The sequence below is a fragment of the Corvus kubaryi genome, unplaced genomic scaffold, assembly GCF_017639235.1.
Source record: "Corvus kubaryi isolate FWS band 111438036 unplaced genomic scaffold, C.kubaryi_AGA036_p1.0 37285, whole genome shotgun sequence".
Lineage (NCBI taxonomy): Eukaryota > Metazoa > Chordata > Aves > Passeriformes > Corvidae > Corvus > Corvus kubaryi.
The window spans coordinates 1,246,999-1,271,586 of record NW_024581089.1 but is presented as its reverse complement, the minus strand read 5'-3'; the positions used below and the strand labels follow the sequence as shown (position 1 = coordinate 1,271,586).

Here is a 24,588-nt window from a genome sequence, read left to right as displayed (position 1 = left end):
GCCGCTCCCCGCCTCCCCCGCCGCGGCCGCCGCCGCCGGGATGCGCTTAAGTAACGGCGGCCGCTCCTCCCGGGGGCAGCGGGGGCTCGGCGAGCGCCCCATCCCCGCGCCCCATCCGCGCATCGCATCCCCGGCTCTGCATCCCATCTTCGCATCCCATCCCCGCATCCCATGCCCGCGCCCCATCCCCGCGCGGCTCCGGGCCCCTTTCCCGGCGGGGAGAGCCCCGGGAGAGGCGCGGGGAGCGCTCTCGGGAGCGGGGCCCCGGGGCGGCGCGGGGAGCAGCGCGCTGTGCGCGGGGGCGGGCGGGGACCCGGCCTGCGGGACCGGAGCTGTCCCTGCAAGGGCTGGGGAGCGGGATCCCACCGCGGGGGTGGCAGCGGGGGTGGCCCCCCGAGCCGGGCACCCCAGCAGCACGCCCCAAGTCAGGTAGCAGAGCCCTCCGCCTCTCCCGTCATCATCCCTGGCGCTAAAACCTCTGTTGGTGAAACGCTGCTTCCCGCTAAGACTGCATCAAGCCAAGAAAAGTTGCTGAGGTTTTGGGTCCTGTATCATCCCAAGTGTGTGTTGGGAATGCTTGTGAGAACCGGGAGTAGGAAAGGGAAACGGGGAGATACTGCAGGAAGAAGATAGGAAGGTGAGGACGTGCTTTTCTCCTCCCTTCCTCTTTATGTCTCCTTTTTTTTTTTTTTTTTTTTCTAATTTTTCTACCTCTTCTCTCCACCTTTCCACTTTTCAAGCTTACCGCTAATAAAATTTTCTGAGGGGTTGTTCTGCTGTCACTGAAGCCCCGACCCTTCGTGGTGGAGTGAACTCGTTCTCACCTTTGCCGGGATGCGCCGCTTCAGGAGCGCGGCCGATGCCGCAGGGCGAGGGCGAGGGGGACCCTCTCCTGGGGAGGCTGCAGGCTCCGGGTTGTCCCCATCTGTGCCCCGCAGGTTTGGGAACGCTGCTCCCAAGCACAAGGTGTCTGTCCCAGCCTTCTCCCTCTGCCTCTCGCAGTCAGGGAGAAAAGGGGCGTGAGGGGAGGGTGCAGCCACAGCCCGACTCGTCTGGCGCTTTCCAGGGGCATTCTGGCTTTAGGTAGAAATAAGTCATTGGCAAAACTGCTACTTTTGCTCTGACACAAGTGCAGAGAAGGGCTGCTCTGACTGTCGAGGTGACTGAGGTACGGAAGACTAATTTCCAGTCCTAGTGGAGATGCTGACTTCACAGACACGTCTTTAGCTGCTCTCTGAAGAGACCAAGCCTCCTTCCCAGTAACTTGATTAGTATTTTTCATAAGAATTCTTGAAAATATTTTTTTTCCCGAAAACTATTGGTTCAGAACGTATTTGCTAAAGCGCAGTTGACTCGGCTCTGTGTGGAAAGAAGTTATTATCACAGTATCTCACTGAGGGAACCTGCACGGCAGTAGGCAGCCAGAGTATTTATCAGGGGTTAAATCAATAAGTAAAGCAAGTGAACTTGCTTCTTGTATGCAAAATAAAATGCAAAGTAAGACACTCAAAACTCATTAAAGTATGTGCAGACAATAAAAGCTCATTAAGCATTTCACAGCAAGGAGGGAGGAAGTGGAGCAGCACAGCTCCTACAGCGAGGATCTGTTTGGAACACCCCTTTTTAGGCAGAAATGCCCGAGTTCACGGGACCCATGAGCACTGCCGAGGGAGGCAGGAGGTGTGTTAAGGGTGACAATTTCCTTTCTTTCTTTTCCCGGTTGCAGGAAAATGCCTCCATTCCCACAGGGAAAGCTGTATCTCGTTCAGCTCCAGCCGCGGCGGGTGAGCAACCGGGGAGTGATGGCTCGAGGAGGGATGGGCTGCTCCGGGTTCTCGGCCTGATTTGGGAGGGTTTTCTCACAGGATCCCAGTAACGAGATCATGAACCTGACCTGCCCACAAAGGACATGGAGCAAAACAAACCTACTGGGAATCCTCTCCACAGGAAACCATGAATTAGCCTGAAAAATACATTGAGCCCTCAGCAGTGCCCTGGGGTTGGCACCTGGAGCCTGCACCGTGTTCCTGGTGTGTTCTGGGTGTTGCTCGGCACTGAAAGTGCTGCTCGGCACTGAAAGAGGAAGGAGGACTCTGTGTCTCAGGGATTGTCTCTGCCCCTCCAAAAGCCTGTATGCTCCACCACGCTCCTTGAATTAACAAGGCGAGGTAAACTTAGAAGATAAGCATATTCATAGAATCAATAATATATTCAATCTGCATCTGTGAAGACAACAGATTGTAAAAGCAGACCCAGCTTGTTCAGATTTGCTCAGTTAGAAAATTAAGTGACATCAAGCCTAACCTTTTAAAATATGAAAATCATCAAAATAGCATTCTTATTACTTGCTAACATCCTACCTCAGACTGTCCCTTTCCATAAGCTACGCAGCACATGGTTAATTCTTGCCTGGGAAAGTGCCAGGGAAGATTTAAATATGAAAGGGAATGTTGCTCATAAGTAGGATTCTCTTACTCATTTATTATTGGCAAGAGATAAATCACAGAGCAGTTGGGGCTGGAAGGGACCTCTGGAGGTCATCTACTCCAACTTCCCTGCTAGGACACCCCATTACCCTTTGGAAAAATCTTAGAGAGTCTCAAGTTTTGGTATTTTCTGGCAAATCAGTATCCTGCAGAGGACCCTTTTTGAGTGTTCAGAGCCTGGTCCAGACTCAGAGACACATCCCTGGTGCTCAGAGGCTCATGTGCTGTTTGATGCCCACCAGAAAGCAGGCACAATCCTGGTCCTTGAGCCTGCCAGAGCTCCAGGAGCGTTTGGACAATGCTCTGAGGCACGGGGTGGGATGGTTGGGGTGTCTGTGCAGGGCCAGGAGCTGGACTGGATGATCCCTGAGGGTCCCTTCCTGTTCTGTGTTTGCCTGTCCTGTTCTGAGAACCTGGCTCTTGCACTTGCTGCCTAACTTGGGTGGTTTGTCGGAGTTAAATTTATAATTCTGTGCAGAAGCTGAGCATGAAATGTCACTGTTTCAAAAATGGTTTGGTGTGGCTAATAATGCCATGGGTGAGCAAACAGCTGAAATAATTTTTTTCAAAGGAAGATAAGACCAGGAAAAAGCCTCTGATACATATTTTTCTATGTAAAATTAATTAGGTCAGTGTAATATTAAAAACAAGGATCCAGCAGTCATGCAGTGATTTGTGCTCAATCTTAACTCTGCCCTCCATCTCTCTCTTTTAAAATTCTCTTCGAAGCCACATCTTTCTTGGTTGCATTTCTCTCTTAGTCTCCCTCCTGCCCCCTTAATTCTCTCCCTCACTTCTTGGTTCTGCTGCTGTGTTTAGACACTAAGGAATTTTATCCTGCTATTCAAGTTTATCCTGTTGCTAGAGTTTATATGTAGGTCACAGAACCCCTGAATGGTTTGGGTTGGAAGGGACATTAAAGATCCCATTCCACCCCCTGCCATGGGCAGGGACACCTCCCACTGTCCCAGGCTGCTCCCAGCCCCAATGTCCAGCCTGGCCTTGGGCACTGCCAGGGATCCAGGGGCAGCCCCAGCTGCTCTGGGCACCCTGTGCCAGGGCCTGCCCACCCTCACAGCCAGGAATTCCTTCCTAATATCTCATCTAAATGTCTCATCTTTTAGGTCTGAGTCCCTTTCCCACTCTGTACTTAACATGTGTGTCCTCTCTCCTTGTGTCCTAAGGCAGGACAAATGTTCCTGATCTCATTCCATGTGCTCACCACACACCCAGCAGTGCCTGGTCCTCTCCAGAGGATCAGCTGAATAATACCAGAGAACAACATCCTTGGGGGCCCATTTGCTGCACTCTTTGGAGATTCCTGGGAGAAAGAAGGAAATAGGAATCCCACTGCTGACCAGGACCATGGCCCCCACAAGCCAAATAATGCCTGTGAGATGAGACCTGACCCTAGGGTATTAAATAAGAAAAAGGAGAAAGCACCTGAAATCTTTTAGGAACTCTGGTGTTTCTGGCTCAGTTTTTTCCCTCTTCTGGTTAAACATAACCCACTTTTAAGACCTGACATCTTATTTCTCTTAACAGTTTATTTGATTTCTACTTAAAGGCATGAAACTTCCTCATGCCTTTTCCTACCACAAATCTTTTTCATGATAATCTCTTGTAAAATGTGATCATATTACACTTTTTTCTTAGTTAAATGGAATGTCTTTAGACTTGATCTCTGAAGCCCAACCCCTCTTCTGTAAAGGGAGAGTACCTGACCTGCTCTCAGGTCAACCTTGGAGCCTCCTGGCTTTCTCCACCCCATGGTGCCTGTCTGGATTTGATGGCACTGGGACAATTAGGCTGTTCTTACACTGGCCAGCTCCTGAAGTATTTGAAATATCCCAAGCTAAGCATGATAAAAGTACAGACCGTATTTTAAGGCATCTCCACAAGGCAGCAGAAAGTTCAATTTTAATTTTCTGACTCTGATCCTGAGTGGACCAATCATTACTGTTTGTAGGAATTGCCTTTTGATTTATGAGAGAAATGATAAATTGGCTCCTCCAGGTTCTGTAGCTGAATCTGGAGGTTTGCCTGCAAAGTGAGGTCCAGAACTAATCCATCTAAGTATGCAACTTTAACCAAGCCTTCAGTCTAATGAGCCTTTCATAAAACATTTCCTTTGTGCTTTTGTTGGTTTCTGTGATTTGTGCTTCCCTTGTTTTGGTAAGTGATATCAGGGAATGTTAGCAGGCAAAAAACAAAGTGTCCTCTTGTGCAGAGTCCTTGGGAAAGGACTGTGTCCTTGTGTCCTGTAAAATAAAAAGCACTGTTAATGGAAGGCATCAAGCACCTCAAACATAAAAGTGATCATTTAACAGGGATAAATAATAACGATATCAATATATCCCTAATACAAAAGGGACAAATTAGCAAGGAATCCTTTGCTTCTTTGGGGAAAGAGGCAAATCCAGTGCTGGGTCATAAAGGAAGGAGTGTGTTGTTCACAGAGCTGGCTCCCAGCTGTCCTTGGGGAGTGGGAAGTGGCAGATCCAGTGCTGGGTCATAAAGGAAGGAGTGTGTTGTTCACAGAGCTGGCTCCCAGCTGTCCTTGGGGAGTGGGAAGTGGCAGGGTGGCAGTGACACCAAGGGCAGGGCTCACACGGCGCTGGGACGTGGCTCATACTCTGGGCTCTGGGGCTCTCCAGAGAGAAATCAAACAAGAACAGAAAGAATTTTGCTGTGAAAGTGGGAAGTAATTTTGTAAGAGGGACTAAATGGAACTTATAACTCTAATTTAGCAATAAATATAATGAAATTTGGAGTACGGCCTTAATTAAAAAGTTATTTTATAAATGGTGCAGAAAATCTTTTCTCGGTGCTTAAGCTGCGATTGAAGCCAAACCAGAGTTGGAATCAAGGACCTTTTATTACCACATCATATTTTAAGTTGTGGGATAAACTGTGACTGAAGGAGAAGAATTCATGCTGCAGGGCCAAATACCTGGGGCAAGAGCAGAAAAGTGCCACAAGGAAACAGTTCCCATCGCATAAAGATGAAAAACACAGGGACACAAACCACAACCTTGGCATCAGGGTAGGAAGCTGGATACTGGAAGAGGAAAGTAAACAAATAACCCCCCCCCAACAAAAGTAGAGCTTCAGAAATTCCCTGAAAGCAAGGAGAAGTAACAATGCTAAAATAGCTGATTCCATGTTTCATCGTCATTCCTTGTGATTCCATGACTTCATTGCAATGTGCTGCTTTTGTGAGCTTATAAAGCAATGAAGTATCAAATACCAGCATTTCTGTAGAAAACAAAAACCCAAACCAAAGTTTTCATCAAGTCATTTCTGGATGAAAACTTAATAAGCAAACCTGCTCATGGAAAACTGTCGGAGGTTTTTGTGTGTGTTCTGTTGGTTTGTTTTTTTTTCACATCACTTAAATGAATAATTACCTATGCTGCCAGAGTCAAATTCACCCACTATTTTCCATTTTAAGACGTTTTATTCCATTTTAATTCCATACATTTCCATTCTGATATTTTTCTGTGCTCTAATTGGTCAGAGTCAGTTTTTCCATGCTCACCATATCCATGGTTAGACTGAATTATCTTGGCAAATTTCAGCAAACGCTGCTTTTCAGAATAAGATTATGAGGAAACATGAAAATCAGATCATATTCTGTTCTTTTTTAAACATCCATGGGAACAGAAATTAGAGAAAGGTCAGACTAAGCAACTGTGATAAAGTACAAAGCCCTCAGAAATACGGATTTCTTTTCATAGAATCATAGGATATTTCATAGAATATCCTGAGTTGGAAAGGATCATCCAGTCCTGGCTTTGCACAGACACCCCAACAATCCCACCCTGTGCATCCCTGAGAGTGTTGTCCAAATTCCCCTGCCACAGGCATTTCAGGTTGGACACCTCCATTGATGAAAACCAAGGATTTTTATCATTTATTTCTTGTTCTCTTTTCACATCTGTAACTGGCATGTTGCCTCCAAGAATGCCAGGAACAGAAAATCACTTAGATGGCACAGTAATATTTTTACATTAGGAAAATAATTCTGCCTTCCAAGAGAAATGTAAATTAAAAAAAAAAAAAAGGGGAGGCAGGGGAAGAAACATCCTGAAAAATCAGTACCTAATCATATTTCCAGTATGTATCCTGTTCACGCCATCTGAATCCAGTGGATAAAATCACAATTTGAAAGCAGGGCACACCATACCCTGTATGTCTTTGTCATCAACAAAACTTGAAGGAAAAAACCCCATTTACTCATTTCACATGAATTGCAGCAACCTATAAATCCTGCAGGCTTGGGTTCCCCACCTGTCCTGCATCCAGAGCACCTTTTAATGGATATATTCCTATGGCTTTAATGGTGATGTGGAGCAGTTCACCTGCTTTTGCAAATTGTGCAGCCCCCCAGGACAGCTGCACTATCCACTGACAAGATCAGCACGCAGAAATATCACATTTTAATGTATCATAGCAGGCAGAAAAGGGCAATGTTAATTCAGGCAGTCATTAACCAAAGCAGGGCATGAGCAAACAGCTGTGATTAAAGGGGTATTTTCTGATGCCGTGGTCATTAAGGTACATTTGTACCAGTGCAATTAGAAGCGCCCAGGTTTGCTCTGACTCACTGTAGTTCACTCTCATTAGTCTGCAGTTGTTCGGATTTCTACCATATCCTTTTTTTCTTAAGAGAAACTGGTAATATATCACTGAATATAAATATACACATGTGAAGAGAAGGAGAAATAACATTCCATTTGTACAAAAGGGGGAAGAATCACCCCCCATCTTTATCACTGGCAACAGCTGAGGGAAATTTAAGTTCTTTCATTTTATTTGCAGCAAGACTTAAAAATAGATTTGCAAATTCAGACTGGGAACTCTTCTATCCTTTTCCAAAAAAGAAAAGCACATCACAACATGGACAAATCAATTCCAATTGCTTCTTGTCCAAAGAAACCACACTAAACCTCAAGGTGTCTTAGGTAAAGATTCCAAATCAGGAAATGAAAAGCTGAACAAGAAAATGCTGAGGTCAGGCAGGCTCAACCTTTTCTTATCCCTTTTGTTATCCCTTCTCTTTCATGCTGCTGGGGAGCACACGGAGGGGATGAAAGCTGCTGCTGCTGCTGGGCTCCATCATTAGGAACAGTCTGTATTTACAGTTTCAGGCTGGGAGCCACAGCAAGTCCTTAGCAGCTGACCTGGTGTGTGGAACTCCAGCCTCCCTCCCCTCGTGCTGCAGCCGCCTTGGGAAGCCCTGGAGTTAAGCTCTGTTCACCTCTGGGAAGGTTAAAAGGTAACAGACTTACTTCTGTCCAAGCTTACGTGAAAAAAATGTATTTGCTGCTTCATGATTGCCAAATATTGCCTTTTCCTGGTCTTGCATGAGCAAGGGCTGCGAAATGCTGTGGGCGGTGGGGGACTCCAGCCCGAGGGGATGCCATCCTTAGGGACTCCAGCCCGAGGGGATGCCGTCCTTAGGGACTCCAGCCCGAGGGGATGCCGTCCTTAGGGACTCCAGGCCGAGGGGATGCTGTCCTTAGGCAGTCGGTGGCTTTCACTCCACGTGTCCTGTTGCTGCTAAAAGCTCTCAACTAAAATGCTCACAGGAACATGTGCAGCCCCAGTCTCTCGGTGGTTGGTCAGACAAACAGGGCTCTTGGTGTGCTGGTGAGTCAAGGTTTCACACGGATCAGGACTCTTAAAAGCCTTGATCCCACTCTCTTCAGAGACCTGAGAGAAATGCAGTAACTTCTGGAAGCTTTTCCAGTTGAAATGTTAAAAAAAAATAATTTAAAAAAAGAGATGTACTTGCTTTTGGAGGATTTGGGGTTTTCTCAAGAGGAGGCTCTATCACAGCCTGAAAATTTTCATAGGGAATGACAAAAACACTGTGGCAGCAAACCACTGAGTGAACACTTACGTGGGGGAGATTACAGACTGGCAGAGGGAACAGCTCTTCTAAGACAAAGAAGCTTCCAGAACTGACCCTGTCAATGAGTAGCTGGAGGCAAAAGATGAATTAGAATTCTACTCAAAAGGAAAAGTAAAAAGGGAAAGAGCTGCTGCTCCAAAGAAGAGATGGAGATGTAAGTTCTGGAAATGCAATACAAAAATAAGTAGCTACCTTTTTCCTAAGTCTCTTTGTGCATGTTACTTTGTCAAAATTAATCTGGGTCGTTTATCCAGAGGAGAGTAATGATCTGAACCAGCTCTGAGAGCAGCAAAGTGTTAATCAGCTGTTCAGAGGTTTCCCCTTGGGCAGGCTCTTAGAACACAAGGAGGAACTCCGTGTCAAACAAGTCCTTAGTACAAATGACAAATGTAGTTTATTCCCAGTTCCTCAGCAGGAACTGAGATTTTAGACTTGTTAAAACACAGAATGGGGTAACTGGGAGCTCGTGACAAACTGCTGAGGGTTCTTCTGAACTGCAGCTCTCGGAGGTAACTCGCTCCAGGAGCTTCCCCAAGGAACAGCAATCCCACAAAGATGAACTGCCGGGTTCCCTGAGGTTTGTGCTGCTCTGGCAGCCTTGGGGAGGATCCCTGAGAGGCCACACACGGTGGGAGGAGTGCACAGAGATGCAGGGCCTGGGTATTACTGAGGATCCTCGGAGCTGTCCTTCATCCGCGTCAGGCAAAAGCGATGCAAACGTGTTTGCAAAATCCAGGGCAGCAAAGGTTTATAAGGACCCAGATACCAGGAATGAAGGCAATGGTATCAATCTGTGGTTTTAGTCAGGACCAAACCCAGCAAAATCTGCAGGATCTGACCTGTGGTAGATCCCTCCCTTCATGTGTGGGGCCTTCCCTGTATGTGACACTCCAGGGCTCAACCCCAAAGGGAGGACTTGGACTGAAGAAGTGCCTTAGCTTTTAAAACCTCTGCCCCACTCTTCTGGAATGGGCATTAGCTCAGTTTTCTTCATAAGAGTTTTGATCCTCAACCTGTTCAGGACATTTTCTTTTGTCTGTATTGACAACAAAGTGAATTTCTCTCTTCAGAAATGCCTTCTTTGCAGAGAAGGTGCAGTTTAAATTATGTGATAAATCTGATCCATTCCTACACAGAAAAGCTAATCCTGATCCCCGTATAAAGCCTTTTATTGTCCCGAGCTCTGTCTTCCATTGCCCCATGTAATCAAGAAGTATCCTCTGTATCTTGAATTAATTCATGTGAGTAGCTCTTTACTGAAGCACACAAGTGGCACTAATCAAATACTTTGGGGTGAATGATCTCGAAACCCATCTTTGAAGAATACTATGACAGGGCTGGGAATGGGGAACTTGGTGTTGCCTGTCAGTGATCCAGCATTTAAAAGTCTCTCACTGCATTTACTTGCTGAGTTACTACAGGGAAAAGATGCATTATTAATGTTTGGCTCTGCCTTTCACCTGAAAAAGATATTTTCCAAAAAAGGAATGTAAAGAAAAGATCTCGTAATTGTGTTTGTATTACTCAGATCTGTTGAGGAACATAGTTCTGCCATTATTTTAATGTGTGGCCTGGAAAGACTCTTTAACTTTGCGAAAAAAATTCCCTTTGCAGCTACATTTTCTCAAAAACTGGCTGTCAAAAAGTCATCCCTGTGTCATTTCTGTGTTTGATGCTGGCTATAAGTTGACAGTTGAAATAGATCTCGAGGAATTTCTGATGTAGAATGAAATAAATGCATCCTTGGGAACAAAAAGAGCTTTCAAAAAGGTGCAGCTACGACTGCAAGCAGGTTTCAACTCATTCCTTTTTGGCTTCTGTTATTGTCTGTTGGTTTTTTGCCCTTTAAACTCCCAGAATTTCTGCCACTGCCTTTGCCACACTTGCTACAAGGGCAAGCATGAAGTGTTTACCCAAAACAAACAGGCTCCAAAGCAAAAGCAGAGCTCAGGACATCACACAGGCCTTTGCCTGGGTGTTCGTTCCCGTTTCAGAGAGCTCCTGACAAAAAGGGAAGTGTCTCTGTCATGTTCAAACTCAGAAGTGAAGCAGACAAAGCCCTTGTTCTGCTTGCTGCAACCACAGCTGTAACCTGACAAGAGATTTTTTTTCCTCCTTTATTTTTTCTTTTTCCTTCCTCTTCTCCCTTCTCCCCCCCCCTCTTCCCTTTCTTCTTCTTTCCCTTCTCCCCTTTCCTCTTCCCCTTTTCTTATTTTTAATTTTCCTTTTTATTTTGCATCAGAAAGGTGCTGATGACATTATTCACCAAGATTGCACTTCAGAGCAGTTACAGAATCTTGTGAACTCAAGGTCAGCAAAACTGTAATTCAGACACTCTGCTCCTCATCTTGCTCTGTTTGGTGCAAAATTAGGAAGAATTCTTGACAAGGTCTGCACATCCACAGCATCCTTCTCAGCTGATGACAGGGAATGTGCTGCTTGGTGAAACGCTTCGTATCAGCTCTCACAGAATTCAGCCGGCAAAGAAAGCAGGCCCTTGTTATGCAAAATCTTTGTAAACAGTGTTCTGCCCTTAAATTGATTTTAATGCTTTGCCTTGGCGAGCTCCTGCGCTGATTTTCCCAACAGAAGCCACCACAGGGGCCATCTGGTGGCAGCAGTACACTGGAGCGGCACAAAACGTGCTAGGGAATGATCCAGGGGTAAATTTCCAGCAGAATGCAAAGGGATCTAACCCTGAACTTCTCTTCAGGACATATTGTTATAACTCAATCTAGGCTTGAAAAATTCCTGCAAACTTGGAGGGAAAATATAACTTGTTCCGTGGCTGTCATTCCAAGATAAATGTCAGTACAGATATTAGAATGTAATAATTTTCTATTTTATATTAAAAATTAAAATTGTTTCCCTTCCTGTCCCTGTCCCTGTCCCTGAGCTGTCCCCATTCAGGGATTTTTGCTAATGGACTCCTCAATGCCTTCTGCAGGGAGGAACATCTTTTCCTTACTAAAGGGAAAACACCCAGGACTGCTTTGCACTGGTCAGTACTGAAGAGAGGCTCATTTGGTACTCACAACTTATTACAGATACCCCAGACCTCCAGCTTTTGGAGCCAAGACTTTAATAAATTTCATGCTTGAATTTTATTTTATTACATTTACTATTACATTTATAAAAAGGTGAAAAAATCATTACTATTACATTTATAAAAAGGTGAAAAAATCCTCTCAGAGAACTATTTGAGATTCAGCCTCTCAAGGTAAATCTAAGACTTTTTTCCCTGGAATGTTTTCCTGGGCTATTTTGACCTGTGTCTGTGCGTATCTGGCAACAGAGTTTCCTGCAGCGATGTAAATTTGGGGCAGTACCTCTCAGATGGATCTCAGACACAAGTTCCATGTTCTTTTCTTAGCACAGGAGGAGCTGCTCAGGCTGGGGCAGACAGATCCCGTGTGGCAGCCTTTCATCTGTTACGAAATCCTTTCAGGAGGAGAGCACTGAATAATAAGGTGGATTTGCTTTCTCCCCGTGTCTCTGGATGTCAGTTCTTGAGGCAGAGTTGCTGACTAAGGAGCAGTGTTTGGTGTTGGGTTACAGCTCTCCAAAGGAGCTGCCTCCGTGCCTGTGAAAAGCTCCGTTGATCCACAAACACCCCTAAAATCATCCCGGCAAAGCACTTGGGTCACTAATTAACGCCCCATTAAGAAGATAGCCTCATTTTGAACTGCAGACGTCCTATTCTAGCTGGAAACATTTCTGTCTGCAGAGTGACCATTCAGCATATTTCATCAAGCAGCTTTTCCTCAGGGAGAGCGGCTGCCCGTGGTCACAGCGAGCCGTGTCCCCTGCCCTGTGCCTGTCCCTGCCCCGCGCAGGGGTGACAGCCACGGGCTTGGTCCTCTGAAGCCACCCGAGTTCCCAGTGCTGACTCCACAGTGCCGCGACAGAGACCCACCCCGCCCCAATTCACTGCTGCTGCTCATGTGCCTCTGCCTGGGCAGGCTGGGGGCACCACGGGACCCCTTCCAGCCGTGCCCATCCCGGGATTCTGTTCCCGACTGCTCGAGACAACGTGCAGTTGTACCCCAGTCTGTCAGCTGTGTGCCTGACCCCATTCCTAGGTGGTTTTAACTCCCAGCTTTCCGCACCGTGGTGCAAAGTGAAAGTGGCTCAGAACACTCGTGTCTGGCCCAAGAAATAGAAGTGACCTCCAGCATTTGGTGGAAAATTGACGGTACAGACTATTTCTTAGTCTCATGCTTTTATGGATTCAAAACAACCAAAAAAGGATGATCAGAGACAAGTGTGATGTAAAGGATAAAAAACAATCTGTGAAAAGGATCAGAAACCCATCCTAGATAAAGCCTCTTTCAGTTGCTGAAACAACAGCAAGGGATGAAGTCATCCCTCGATGCCTCAACAAGTGCCTGTCGTGTTGTTCTGTGAATCACCCTCAGAGCACAGGAACCTGTAATTTCCACATGCAGAATGTCCAATTTCAATGCAGGGATAAGTGAGAGGGAGGAGAGCACACTTCGTTGAATCATTCACAGCTGTTAAGTGCCAACAGGTACTGCTGAGTGCAAAGAACATGAGTCAACAACCACACAGCGGGGCTGGGCTTGGGGAGGGTCTTCTTGTGGGGTACCTGGTACAGAAAACATCCTTGAGCCCTCTCTGTCCCATCCCTGATCAAGTCAAACGGCACACCCTCGGGGACAGCCAGGCTGCAAACAGGCTGCTCCAAGGGCACCATCGGGCTGCTGGAAACACGCCTGGGGCAGGGAGGGAGAGGGGAGGTGACACGTGGCACTGGAATCCATCCCAGCCCTGCTGCTGCACCCACAGAGCCTTGGCTCTCTTGGTGCTTGGCTCCAGCTTCCCTCATTCAAATCCCAATCACAGAATCACAGAATCAGTAAGGTTGGAAAAGACCTCCACGATCATCAAGTGCAGCCTTTGGCTGAGTCTCTCCAAGGCCACTAAATCACACATGAAGTGCAATATCCACTCGTTTGTGACTCCACCACAGCCTGTGCTGATGTTTAACCACTCTTTCAGTGAATAAGTTTTTCCCTGATATCCAGCCTGATGCCATCATTCCCGTAGCCCTGCACTTTTCCAGGTGTGATCCCACGTGGGCTGGAGGCTGAGTGTGGAAGCAGGATTGGTACAACTGGCTGTGTGCAGCCATAGCTCTGAACGTGGGATCCAGGAGCCAGCAGGCACACGGAGCCTCTCCAGGATGGCCAGCGAACAGAATGATTCCACAGAGAAGTGGCAAGGATTTGGAAGAGAAGCATTAAAAAGGTGGAAAAGCACTGACACACTCATTACTTTGGTAGGATGAGGAAAGAGCCACTGCTCCCAGCACTATCTGTATTTCTGTGATATGGGCCTGAGCAGAAAAGTCTGGGAGAGGAAAACATCATGGAACAGGAAGCTGACAGGGCTTTTCATGGCAGAGCTGCAAAAATGTCAGAGTAACTAATATGTTTTCCATGGAGGATACCAACAAAAGAAAACCACATCAGGAGCATTCAGCGAAATACTTTACAAAATGAACCCAAGTTTAGATTATGAAATTAAATTCAGAGTAAAAGAAAAAAAAATTAAAACTTGGAGCGAACATTTAATTCTTTTAGTTCTCCCATTCCTCCGACATTTTGGTTTTCTAGTTTAGTAATAACCACAGACGCATAGAATCATAGAATACCTTGAGTTGGAAGGGACCCACAAGGATCACCGAGTCCAACCATACGATGGGTTTGGTCCTTTCCCATAGGGAGGTAAAGCCATAATTTGTGTGCAATCTTGTGCTGATTTTCTGAGCTGAGAAAGCAGAGAAAGTCATAATGCTGCAGGAAGCAGGAAATACAGGATTTGCACAGCACTGGTGAGAATGCCTGTGGACAGTGAGCACCAGCACTAATAGTGAGGGATAGAGCAGGAAGGGGTGAAATCCCCATGCCAGAGAAAAGAACAAGATAGAATGATTAGAACAACACATGGCAATTCCAGCATATACCACTGAGGCTTTCTCCAAAACCTGGAGGCTTTGAAGGATTTCCCAAGGTGAGAATCAGGAGCAATCCTATGAGATCACTGAGACATTAAACTGGTCCTCTGGAGAGAGAATTCCCTGGCTGCACCACCTTCATCTGCCGTTCCTGATGCCTGGGAGCAGGGAGCCAAGCACCCTTCTCCTTCCAGCACTGAGTGAAGAGCCCACGTGTGCAGCTGTTTGCCCGCTCTCTGTGCTGCTGGAAGGGACACACCAATTCCCTCTGAAGCGGCTCCCCGGGAGCACTTTGAGCAGGAGCAGAACTGTTGATGCAGAGTTTAACAGCCCCAGCTGTTTGGTACCTCCCGAGCACTGATTAAAGGCTTGGGACTTTCCCTTCTGCTGCCTCTGCTTGTCCTCAGCATCTGAAGATCTCCAATGCCTCACAGAACAACGCTGACCCTTGCTGTGATGAAACCGCTGGTTTTGGGCCCTGGCCCTTCGGCCCCCAGAGCTGCTGATCCTGGGAAGAGCTGCTGATCCTGTCAGGACACACACACACTTCTATCAGGGCCAAAACTAGAAATTATTGGGCTCTATAAGCTGCCTTTCAGCTAAGAGACCTCAGTTCTGCTATAAATAGTTCCAAAGCCAATCCTTCCTCCACCACAATATCTGCTGTAGGGATGCAATCCATAGCAATTCCAAGGGATTGGAAATCACCTCTTATTTTAAAAATCATCTATATAAGAGCTCTTACACCTTTTTAAAAGCATGACACCTTGGCTTTCTGCAGAATAGTTCCTCTACCTGCCGTAAGCAGTGAATGTCTTGGGGGAGAATATGTAATATTTGTGTGTGTTATTAGGGGAAAATGCAAGATTCTGAAAGTATTAAATTTTATATGTATGAATAATTTGACCTAACTCTCCATTGGTATATACAATCATGGAAAATTAATTTGTTGTATTGTGCAGTTTGACACAGTAAGGTAAAAAATATTTCTACCTGACCAGCATTTCTTAGAATTTCAACAAAGCGGTAAATCTTAAACAATCCGTGTTTTTTCAGTGGCTGTTTTCAAGGGCTCCATTGTGGCAGGAAATGCTAATGTTATGAATCGATATGCACTAACATTACTCAGGTAATGTGCTTTTAAAAATGTAATTTAACATAATGGAAATCTCCTAGAAAGGTAGATATTAATTTTCAAAAAACTCTGATCATCCATTTAAATTAAATGCACACCAGCTCATTCCTCAATGCATAATGCAAACTTCTATTTAGAAGACAGATGCCATAATTTACACCGTGCAGAGATACTCAGCTAATGTAACACCTCTGTTTCAGGCAGCAGTAAAACTGTCTTAATTAAGGAAATGCCAACAGATTAAGATGTTCTCATGGTTCATAAAATATTTTAGAGGGTGGCTTGGCAGCATTAGTACAAATGTTGTGAAGCCTGGTGTGTCTGAAGCTTATGCTCTGCACTTAAATTAAAAAAAAAAAAGATGCTGTGAACCATGGAAAAAGATGGCAATGTCATATTTCTGTTGCCATATGTTGATATATGTAGTTATAGTGATTATATAGTGGTCACAGAGTGGGTTCCTAAATGGCCACATCTCAAAGTCATCACTGAGTTTCTACTGTGCTTCTACATCTCCAGGTAAGAGCCAGCCACTGAAGGAGTAACAGCAAAAATTTATCTAAAGGTAAGGATGAAACTGGAAGATAAAAGGAGCTGAGAGAAGGCTGGGTGAAAGAGGAAAATTTACTGTAAGAAGGAAAAACTTCCCATGCCCTTCAGTTCACAGTGCAAACAATGCACAGATAATGGGTGGTTTGCAGATGAATCCACAGCACAGCACCTGACCTGACTGTAAATAATATCTATTCACATGGGCCAAATTAATTTCATTTAAGCCACAGCTGGTAGCAAAAAAGTCTACATAACTGAGGGCTGATCCAATCAGCACTGAAGTTTTGAGTGAGCAATTCAATTAATTATGCATTGATTTTACCAGGCGTGTTTGTTCCAATCGTGCACAACTGCGCGTTTGGCTCCGGAGCTCTGCAGCATCTGTCGGATATTTACACCCAGCTCCTGAACACGAGCTCAGTGGTTCCTTTTTGGCTCGAGGCACAGGCAGAGAAGGGAGCAGCTGTTTGCAAAAGGCCACACAATCACACTGTACCTGCAGAGGATGCTGCGCTCCAGCGTGGCCCAAGGGAGGGAAGATGCCTCGTCTGTCTGCAATTAGGCAAGAATCACAATAGGTGCATGTATTAATTCAGTAGAACAAAATAGAGAGAAGGGAAATATGTGTCTTTTCATAAATTAATGCTGGATGTTGCTGACTAAAGCAGAAAGTAAGTGGAGATAACTTTTCCTTTTTATTTCTGATCTTCACGGGAAAATCTGTCTGCACTTACCCATAAATTCATACACAGAGAGAGTTCTGTGTTCTGTGAACACAATCCTGTAAGAAACACAGTTCCCTTTTGCACTGAATCTGTCAGGTCTCATTGATTTTAACAGTTACTGAGGAAATACAGCTCCTTGCTAGGCACAGAGTGAGTCCTGTACATAAAGCATGGGATTGGAACCTGAGTACAGAGCTGCTGAAATAAGTACCCGAGAAGTAGCTAAAGCTAAGGGAAGTGAATGGAAATATAAATTAATGGGAAGGGATGATTTAATAGGGATAAAATAGAGAAGGTAAAACTGATGTGATGTTGGAAAATGAGACTTTCTAGTTAGGATTCAAATATCTGTTACAGGGAGCTTTAATGAAGTTTATGCCCGGGCAGCGCTATATAAATCTAGAGCAGAAGACAGACTTAATCCCATTAAATATTTGTCAGGGATTTAATGTAGTAGATAATATAACAAGCACTATTAAACCTGGCATTACAATTCCCCATTTTTACCAAGTTCCAATGCCCGTGGCTGCAGGGAGAGCTTTGCCTGAGACAGGGCTCAGTGACTGGACTCGCATTGCTGTTAACGGATCCCAGTCAGGCACTGGAGCCGCTCTGGGTTTCTCAGCTCCTCTTTCCATGCACTCTAAACCAGCTTTGCTCCCTCCCTGCAGAGGTGGCCACTGGAAATGCTGTAACAGGAATATTTCTAGAACCTTCCTTTTAACAGAAATAGGCTAATTTGACCTGCTGGTTCTGTACGTTTTTTCTGTTCAAGAGCAGAATATCATCATCAACCTCCTCAAACAGCTGCTGCCAAAACCACCTTCCTTTGCTAAGATAGTGAAATACCCTGGTCCTGCAGCCCACCTCAGTCAGAATCTCCCCACTGTTAGTTCAGGGAGTGCCTGCCTTCCATGTTGCTTGTACACTTCATTTTCTCACGTCATCCCAGCTTTTATGCTTGGCTGAATGACAGTAAGATAAACAAAAAAAAAGGTTTGAGCTCTGCAGATGTGGGGAAACTTTTGTTACACCCAAAACTGTGGGATGGATAAGGCATCACTGAATTTCTTTTCATTTGTACAGATTCATTTATACTCTTTGGTTGGTTAGTTAGTTGGTGTTTGAGGACTTCTTTGTGCAGGCTCTAGCAACTACCACCACACAGCAGACAGGAACTGCTTTTTGAGAATATCCTACTGCTCTGACCTCAAAAGTTCAAAGTTTCTGGGTTATCATAATCATGTCTGTGGCAATTAAAATACTGGGAATTCAGATACTTGATTGGAGTTTTTCTTGTATTTTTTTAAAATAAAATAGTTATAAATTAATTAAAACAGAATAATTAATTCTTCAATGTTTATTATTCTCTCGTTTAAAACTTTTTAGCTGTCAGAGCTGAAAAAACACTTGGTGATTGCTGATCCTGAAGAGCACTAAGAAGGGTACATTTCATGGCTGAAGTTGGTGGCTTCAGTGCCATTTATTTGATGAACACATGTAAAATGAATATTCCCGACACGGGCCAACTCATAAAACTCTTGTTGTTTCCACTTGTGCATAGTAAGAAATTGGGTTGGAGAACTTTTCGTGCTGCGTTTTGTGGCCACTCATCAGGTGATGTTTTCTGTCTAACAATGGAAGGAAGTGAAATAAAAGATGTGTTATCATGAACTAGAAGTGTTTGGGAAATTCAAGCCAGGTTTCATAGGAAGATAAATCATACCCAGACTGTCCAAGCCTACATTTTCCACTGACAGGCTATCAGCATCCCAGGAAAAGCAAAACTACTGCTGTCTCTTAGAAGTAAACCCACATTTTTATGAGTTCTTTCTCTGTAGATGTAAGTCAGCCTTCCCAGGATTTCCAGCTGTATGAAGAGGCAGAGTTAAACAGACACAGAAAAGCTAATTCCTCCCCTCAGGACAAGAAACACTTGGTACTGCACAGGGAAGCCCACTTTTCCTGTTTTTTAAAGAAGAAGATGAAATTTTGCTTTCTTCCCCGTCTCTGGCACCGTGTTTGAGCCACAGTATCTGCAGAGGAAGGATGTTCTGAGTCTCAGGGTGCCTGGGGTCAAATCCCCAGGGCTTCCTGAGTGATGAGTAAATGAAGTAAATGTTATTTCCCTTCTGGAGCGGGGCACTGGAGCCGTGGAAGTCGGAGCTAAGCAGAGACCCCAGGTAGGGGCAGCTCTCCACGATGTCCCCATGGCTGTGGTGGTGCCAGGCTGGGTCCTGCTCCCTCCTGCACAAGGATGAGGCTCCTGCAGAGCTGTCCCTGGGGCCTCCACATGGAACTTTTTCATTAAAACTACTTGGACAAAGACGGGATTAGAAGTTCTGGAAACCCCTCAGATCTGTGGTGCTGCACTTGCTGCCCTTTCTCTGATTGCTGATCTTGGCTTGTCCCAAACGTCCCTCACGTTTTTTACTTCAGCAATTTCTATCAGAATTTTCTGTTGAGCTGATGGGAAATGTCTCCCTACTCGAGCTCCAAATCCACTACTTTTCCCCTGATCCTAAACATTTCCCTTCTTCCCTTCAGCAGGATGAAGCTCTGATTTTCATATTTTTCATGGTGAATGGGGTGGGAGGGAATGGAGGCATTCCCAAGGAATGATCTGGAATTTGGGTCAATTCTTTTGAAAGCAGAAAGATTCCACTCTAATTTGCACTCTGAATTGAATCAGGATCTTGCACGTGGCCCAAAGTACAGCATAATTCTGACTAAATGTAGTCCTTTTGCTCCAGTGCAAATTGTGGGTATTTCATTACACAGTGAATGTTTATCTAAATTCTCACAGTAAAAGACAGATCTCACTCGAGAACTGGAGATACTCACTGGAGTAACACATTTCTCTAAAAGCTGTATGTAAATAGTAATCAAGCCAGAGCAAGCAGGCTGCCATGGGAATGGGGATGTGTTACAGCATTTTGACTACACAGCTTCACTCCTGTAGAGAATCAGGCAGACTAAGAGGAATTTTTAATGGATACAACCATTGTTTACAGTAATAACTTAAAAGAAAAGGTGCTGGGATTAGGGTGTGCCAGTGTCCCCTGGTACCCAAAGGGAGGCCAGTGCCCATGGGAAAACAGGCAAATGAGAGGAGTGATCCGTGATTCCCGGGAGACAGGGGGGTTGCACTTCTGAAACGTCCAAGTGTAGCTTTTTCAATCAAAAATTAACGGTTTTAATGACTCCAATAAAAATTAAATTCCTATGGAGAAAGAAACAACAAGCTGGATTGTATAAGCAAGACTTTCTTTTTGAAAAATCTATTTCCCAATCTGTGAAATGCCTAAATGCTGAAAAAGATAATTAAGAAATATAATTCTTACAAGGGTTATCAAAGGCATTGAAGTAATTTAAATTTCAATCTCACAGTTCAGCAAATGCACTCAAAAAGCTTGGAGAGCTACAAAGGAAAAACTCTTGGATAAAAGGTGGCAAGTTCATGGTAAGTATCATCATTAAACCCAAACGTGTCACAAATCAGCACAACAAGAAAATTCAACTGCAAACTCAAGTGAAAGAGAAATAGCTTTTTGTAAATAGCTTGGTACAAGCTGTCACAACAGTTCCTTTATTTAAAAAATAATCTTAGAAATATGGAGATTCCAAGCAAACTTGGAACAGCCTTTATGAAAACCACTCTTTGCCTGCATGGCTGAAGTGGAATACTGGGAGCACCATATGATGCACGAGGATATTTCACAACTGGAGCAGCCTCACCCTTGCTAGCAGAGATCAGGGGAGGGCCAGAACTCTTGGGTCAGACTCACACTCTTGCTTAGAATTGTAACTTACCCCTGTTGCTAAAAAACAATTTAAACCTAGAGATTAAAATGATATTTTGTCCACCAAGAAAGACATTATGTCTAAGGAGTCAGGAAGAATCAAAATAAAGACAAAACCATATATATGATCATAAAAAGTCCTGAAAGCTCAAATTATACCAGATGCATATAAATTAGCATTATTACTTAGATAAGACATTCTTTAATAAGGGAGATAACACTATTAATGTAATTACTGACTGCCTGCTCCAGCACTGGGAAAGAATTAAATACATTACACTTCTGGATAAAGCCAAAGTAATTATGAACTTCCAGTTCTTTCCAACTTAAAGAACTGTCTAGTGACTCTCTCTAAATGGGTCTAATGCAGCAACTCCATTCTGATCTCAGTGCTGGTCTAAGCCCCAGTAATCACTCAACTCTTCTGGCTGCAAGGCAGAGTCAAAAAATTCACAGTTTGCCAATGCTGGATTGCCTTTTGCCCCTCCTTTTCACAAGGTTCCTTCCCACTAACACTTTATCTGCTGTCCAGTACTCTTCATTCTCTGCAAAGAAAGCCCAGCTCTGGTGGCATAAAATAATGGTTTGATGAAGACTGGGAAGTATTTCTCCAGAACACGGCAGCGATACCTGAGTGGTTTGCACCTGGCCCATTCTGGTTCAGGCTCTCAGTGCCCTGCATTAGAATAAGCCTGGAGTTAATCACTTCTGTTGTTGCTGGGTTTAACACATTGCTTTCAATCTTTATGAATTGTGTGGGTTCTAGATGTCTCTCAAGCTTTGAGTTCATGTGCAGTGGGGCCACAGTGGTTGTGTTTCCTTCTCTTCATGCCTTGTCAGTGATAAAGTGCCCCTGTTAGTGGTGACTTACAGCCTCTGCCACGCTTGGCAGATTTCCTGTTGCTCCATGTGTTATTTGCTATCAAAGAAAACTGCAAATTTCTCCAGGTGACAAAGCTTGTAGTGCAAATCTGTCTTCTCCGTGCTGGAGCCAAGGTACTTCTGTCCCCTGCCTTGTCCTGCCTTCAATGCAATAATATTTTTGTGAAGGAACAGAGCGGTGCAAAGAAGGTGAAGGGACACAGAGGTCGGGTGGGAACTGATTTGTGCAGGTGGAGCTTTCAGGAGCTGGTCAGTTTGTACCTGCACCCAGCATCTGTTCCACCTGTCCCCCCAGAGGATCTCCTTCCTCTTCTGGAAGCCTGGAAAGAACCTTTCAAAGGTCTGTTTGAATTATGAGCAGCGTTTCCCAGACACCTCTCCAGCTGTGTGCCCTGCCTTTGAGGAGTGCTGCCTCCCGCCCCGCATCCCCTCTGTGCTCTGCAGGAGTCCACAGCCCTCACCCTGGGATAGGTACCAGCAAGTGGGCAGTGACTGGATCTTTATTCAATCCAGACAGCTTTGCTGCAGTTATTTGTCCCTCTCCACAGAGCCACGTGCCTGGGAATCTTCCTCGCAGACCGGATGCCACGGCGTGCAGACAGTGCAGAAGGAAGAGCTCCTGTCATGGAGAACTGCAATAAGCTCAGAGAAAACTGAAGAGACAGAGTGGTGCCCTCCAGAGAGAAATCTGGCAGAGATCATTACTGAAGCATCAAAACCCCACAGTTTAGGAGTATGCAAACCTCGGAGGGGAAGGGGGCAGGAAAGTAACCTCAAATCCCTTCTTTTGGGCCAAGTATCTGCAGACACTGAGGATGCTTCGCACCAGTAACTCCTCTTTCTCTTACCCTCACTGTCACCTCGTGGAAGCACTCAAAATGCAGTGGTTTGCACCTGTCTCTATGTGCTTCACACAAAAGATCATGAAAAACTGACAGCTGATTGTTTTCATGCAGAGGAGCACTGAGAATGTGTTCATTCCTCACTGCAACACAAACTCACCTGGAAAGGCTTTCAATGCACAGCCACACCCCTGTGTCTGGAGCTATCTCCCAAAACATGAACGCTTATCAGCATTCAGATTTCTGCTGGGCAGATCAAAGGGTTATCAACAAGCACTTCAGGAAGCCAAGGGTGCTTTAAAGACCTGGAATACCTTGAAGACGTAGTAAGGAAGAATCAATTAAATTACTGGTTTATAGAGAATTAATAGAATATGCTTGAATAGTCAAGTGCAGTAGTTAAAAGATCATTTTGACAACATATCAATATATTTGTAATCATCTGCAGCCCTACTCTCGGGTATTACACCCTAGGAGACACTTTGATTTTGTCACTCAATGACTGAGACATCTGGCACACTTCATTTCCCTGACTCCATTTCTTCTGGGAAATTGTAAATCTTTTGACAGAAAGTGCTTGACAAAAGCTAACTATTACTTCACACAAGTACCCTTAGTTTCCACCACTTTCTGAATAGAGTTTGGAAACTTTTCATTCTTTAAACATAAATTAGATGCCTTCAGATTTTTCACACTGATCTATGGCATTATTTAATGAATTATAGGAGAAAACAAAAAAGAAGTTGGCTCAGAATATATTTTTACCACCAGTGACTAACACTATTCATGTAGAAATGCCAAAGAAATTCATGTAGTCAACTAAACCTTTGTTGTACCACACAGGCCAATCTTCCTGCTTTGGCAATCAAGTAGAACCTGATTTTTTAAAACAAATCACCCAGAGTGCTCAGTTCACTGTTACCAATTGTATTCTTTTTTATTTGTGATTCTTGACCATTTCTATTAGGAGTCCACTGTAGTTTGCTTCAGATATTTTGGACTTTAATTCCAATATAATAGAGCAAACAACTACATTAGGACTTGAAAATAAGCAAGAGTGGAAGAAGTAGATGAATCAATGAATAGCAATGGATTGAGGAGAGTGTAACAGCAGAACCTGCTGTTGTTTTACACTGGTTACAGTTTGTCACCAAACTGGATCAGAGCAAAAAAATCCCCCCACTCACACTGGGACTGGGGAGAGCAGAGCAAGGCCTCATGTTTTGAGATGTAAAATGATTGAATACACCTCTGATAACGGGTGACACTGTCAGCACGTGTGACCCATCCTGCAGCACAGCAGAGCACTGCACCAGTAGAAATACCAGTGGCACTCTCTGCAGTAAGGCCAAAACCTGAATTCTCCATTCCTTGTGTGCCCAACAGCCCCAGAGCCTCCACGAGGAGCTTGGCATCCACAAGAACAGTGGGATATTTTTATCCCAAAGGGTAATAAAGAACAAAGGCCATAACCTTGGCAGATCCCAGCACAAGTGATGGTGCCTCATGCAGAACAGGAAACAGACTGGAGAGGGTTTGGTTTAATCAGGATGTGAAGCCCTTTGTTTCTCATGCCATTAACCTTCGCACTTTTTATGGTGCAAAGCCTCTGGTGGCAAAAGCCTGTTATATTAATGTTTCATTAAATTTTATATTCCTTTATATACCTGAAGTTACTAAATGCAATTCAGTTTAACATAAAGCACTCGACTAAAGAGTCTGTCTCCAATCAAATCTGTATTTACACTGTTGCCCTCCCACCTCATAAAATAAAAACTCCAAAGAGAAGAGAGAACTTTCCTTTTCCTCTCTTTAACAACATCCTGAACTTTAAAATAGTTAAGTGGTCCTCCATTTCCTGTATAATCACTGGCACTAAATGAATTTATGCTTATACATCCTGAACACAGATTCCTATACTCACATTAAAATAAAGATTTTTGTGGTCTCTCATTTCCATCCTGTCATTTTTCTTCTCCCATAACAAGTCAAAACAAAGGACAACAGAGTTTCTGTCCATATTCTCTTTATACATCTTTCCCTTCCTTGGGCTCCACATGTCTGTGCAATTACACAGCTCCTGCACATGCAGGTGCCTCTCCCTAATTTCTTTTTAAGGTTCCTCTTTTTCCCATCCTTGGGAAAGTCCAAGGGGAGCTTTGGGAATTAACTCTAGTCCTAGACCAAAAAGCCTTTGATCTGGACCAAAAAAAAGGAGAATTGAGGCTTAGTTTAAATACATCATTCCAGGAATATATCCTCA

The 24,588-nt window shown here is 44.5% G+C and overlaps 1 long non-coding RNA gene across 1 annotated transcript; it reads left to right on the top strand.

Annotated features, from left to right (window-relative positions):
- Positions 1 to 6,283: 6,283 nt before the first annotated feature.
- On the top strand, positions 6,284 to 24,278 carry LOC121663903. Its single transcript, XR_006015810.1, has 3 exons — positions 6,284 to 7,767; positions 20,189 to 20,261; positions 22,032 to 24,278. It is a non-coding gene; the product is annotated as an uncharacterized LOC121663903 (long non-coding RNA).
- The last annotated feature ends 310 nt before the right edge of the window (positions 24,279 to 24,588 follow it).